This window comes from Crocuta crocuta, unplaced genomic scaffold, assembly GCF_008692635.1.
Source record: "Crocuta crocuta isolate KB4526 unplaced genomic scaffold, BGI_CrCroc_1.0 scaffold324, whole genome shotgun sequence".
Taxonomy (NCBI): domain Eukaryota; kingdom Metazoa; phylum Chordata; class Mammalia; order Carnivora; family Hyaenidae; genus Crocuta; species Crocuta crocuta.
This window is the reverse complement of record NW_027527431.1, coordinates 9623-13183: the sequence shown is the minus strand read 5'-3', so window position 1 is coordinate 13183 and position 3561 is coordinate 9623. Positions and strand designations below refer to the sequence as shown.

Sequence of the window (3561 nt, the reverse complement as noted above, 5' to 3'; positions counted from 1 at the left end):
AATTCACTAGTAGGAATTTTTTGGGTGTGCTAGACTTCAAAAGTCTTAGCAGTTTAAAAGATGTACTATAGGCCTAACCATTTGAATATGATAGAAGTGAAATAATTTGGTCTGTGTATAACTATGCTTACACTGTCCTAAGCAGCTGGATGAAAATGGTCATCAGACTCGCCTGATATCTAGCAATGTGTTTAGTCCATTGTGACTAAATCTTCAAGATAGCTTCCAGAAAGTTGACAATTACCCTAATGTAGATGGATGTCTGAGATTTTTGTTTAATATCAAACTATCCTTTTCTTTATGCCTTTTCTTGTACTAGTTTAAGGTTTCCATTATAGCACACTGACCTGTCATTGCTTTCATAATGTATTTGTCTTCATGTGTATGTATTTATCTATTTGCTTATTTTGTCATAGGGAGTGACGTGAAGCATTATAGTCTGTACATAGATTTCACAATTGGTTAACTTTTAAAATGTTTATTATGATCAAAATGTTTAAAAAAATTTGTATTAAGTAGGCTCCATGCCCAATGTGAGGCTTGAACTCAAGACCCTGGGATTAAGCTTTGCATCCTCTACTGACTCAGCCAGCCAGGCGCCCCCAATTAGAATGCTGATAATGAATAATCCTATATCTTCCAGGAATTTTACAAACTCTAATTGGTAATGTGTGAAAAAGAAGCCTGCAGAAGGAAGAGGAAAGTGTTGGTCACTGTATTTTAGAGTTCTGATGAAAACTGATTCTGAACAGCCAATGAATTTTCAGAGTTCCTGTATGGTGATTTGAAGTATCTTTTGATCAAAAAGTAAAGCACTGTGGTGCACCTGGGTGGCTCAGTAGGTTAAGCGTCGTATGTCCTTCAGGTCAGGATATGATCTCGTGGCTCATGAATTCTGGCCCTATATTGGGCTCTGTGCCGACAGCTCAAAGCCTGAAGTTTGCCTTGGATTCTGAGTCTCCCTCTCTCTGCTCCTCCCCCATTTGAACTGTGTGTGTCTCTCTCAAAAAATAAATAATCATTTATAATTTTTTTAAGTTAAGGAAAAGAGTAAAGCACTGTAATTGATGGTGGTGGTGTCAGGTTCACACCTACTGAATATTTCGTTGTTTTGCTACCATAAATCAAAACATTTTTAATGTAACTATGACTGATGCAAAACAGGTCCATTATTTGACTTTTCTTCTATCAAATATTAATGATTTCCTTTTGCAATAATATGCAACTAATTTGCTACAAGCTATGTCAATTTCACTGATACATCGAATAATCAAATACTTAGTAAAAACATCGCAGGGCTCTGCCACTAATATGATAGATCCACTTGCTGACAACCTTAGTTTTATGAATATTTGTTGTTGTTGTTGTTGTTGTTAAATACTTGGTCTTAACATTAAAGGAAACATGTGGTAAGAAAGGATGGAGCAGAAAAATGGAAGCTCCTTCACTGGGTTTATCCTGCTGGGCTTCTCTGACCGGCCTCAACTCGAGCGAGTCCTCTTTGTGGTGCTTCTGATCTTCTACCTGCTCACCCTGCTGGGAAACACGACCATCATTGCCCTGTCCCGCCTGGACCCACACCTTCACACTCCCATGTACTTTTTCCTCTCCAACCTAAGCTTTCTGGACCTGTGTTACACGACCAGCACTGTTCCTCAGCTCCTGGTTCATCTCAGGGCAGCAGACAAGTCTATGTCCTTTGGCGGCTGTGTAGCTCAGCTGTTCCTCACTTTAGGGTTGGGAGGCACAGAATGCATCCTCTTAGGGGTGATGGCATTTGACCGCTACGCAGCCGTCTGCAGGCCCCTGCACTACACGGTGATCATGCACCCTCGTCTCTGTGCCCTGATGGCGTCTGCATCGTGGTTCATTGGTTTTGCCAATTCCTCATTGCAGACGGTGCTCATTTTCCTTGTACCACTTTGTGGGAGAAATAAAATAGATCACTTCTTTTGTGAGGTTCCCCCACTGCTCAAGCTTGCCTGTGTTGACACCACTGTGATTGAGTCTGAGATCTTATTTTTCAGCATGATCTTTCTTTTCATACCTGTGGCATTAATCACATTCTCCTATGGTCGGATTGTCAGGGCAGTGTTAAGAATAAAGTCAACTGCAGGGCAGAGGAAAGTGTTTGGGACATGTGGGTCCCACTTCACGGTGGTCTCCCTGTTCTATGGCACGGCCATCTATGCTTACCTCCAGCCCAGCAACAACCACTCCCAGGATCAGGGTAAGTTCATTTCTCTCTTCTACACCATCATTATCCCCGTGGCCAACCCCTTCATATATACACTGCGGAACAAAGATATGACGGGAGCAATGAGGAAGGTGTTCTGTCGGGGCTATGACTCCAGATGACTAGGGTGAAGACCCTGTGATGGAAGACTTTGAATGCCAGAGCCTTAAGGATTTTGTGTTCTGCACGTGTCATACAATATTTCCCCTGACAGCTCAGGGAAATTCATTCTTTGATGCAATTTCTATAATTCATTCTTTGATGCAAGTTGAGTGTTCAAACTCTAAGTTCATGGATTCATTGCAACATCTGGAGATGGTGATTTACTCTTCCTAGAGTATTTGCACCACATTATTATTTTGAAAACTCCATAGGTTTTTCTTATTTCACCCTCTTTGGGAACATTATTCCATTTTTAATTGCAAAGAACATTTACACACATACCATTAAAGCACAGCAAAATAAGAATATGAACCACTGAAATATTGTAAGATACTGTAAGAAAAATTAACATTTTAGTTTTATCAATTGCTGGAGGTCTATCTTTTATTGTTGCATTGTGATTATAATCTGCCAGAAGGTTCATAGATTGACTGAATCACAGTTTTTTCCTGGGAGTAGGAGGGTAACTGTGGGGGAAAAAAGTGTTAGTCAGAGAAAATTCTGCTAACATTTATTCTGGTAAAGCCATTCAGAAGTCAGGCCTGAGAGTGATGTCATCATTGTGATAGTGCTTGTACGTGGCCTTCATGTCACAGAAGGGGGAAGGTATGATGCATACCTGCCGGTGACATTAAAAGCATCAGCTGGTGATACAGCAGGTGGTGCTTATGTGTAATTTTGTGCAAAGCCAGACAAGCACCAAGCGAGTTGGTTAATTATGTGAATTCTGTGTGTTGGTTAGTTTAAGTCTGTGAGCGAATCCATCAAAAATAATGATTGTAGAGGTGGAATGGGAAAAGATATTTGCAAATTACATATTGGATAAAGGGTTAATATCTAAAATCTATAACGAACTTATGTAACACAACAGTCCAAAAGCAAACAATCAAATGAAGAAATGGGCATAAAACACAAATAGATGCTTTTCCAGACATCCAGATTGCAAACAGACACTTGAAAAGATGCCTAACATCACTCATCCTCAGGGAAACACAAGTAAAAGCCACAAGGAGATATCAACTTACGCCTGTTAGAATGGTTAAAATGAACAACTTAGGAACCCCCAGATGTTTTTTTTTCTTTTTCTTTTTTTTTCTTACAAATAGTTTATTGTCAAATTAGTTTCCACATAACACTCAGTGCTCATCCCCACAAGTGTCCTC

The 3561-nt window shown here is 40.0% G+C and overlaps 1 pseudogene; it reads left to right on the top strand.

Annotated features, from left to right (window-relative positions):
- The first annotated feature begins 1404 nt into the window (after window positions 1–1404).
- LOC144227545 (olfactory receptor 2B8-like) lies at window positions 1405–2358 on the top strand (annotated as a pseudogene).
- Window positions 2359–3561: the final 1203 nt, after the last annotated feature.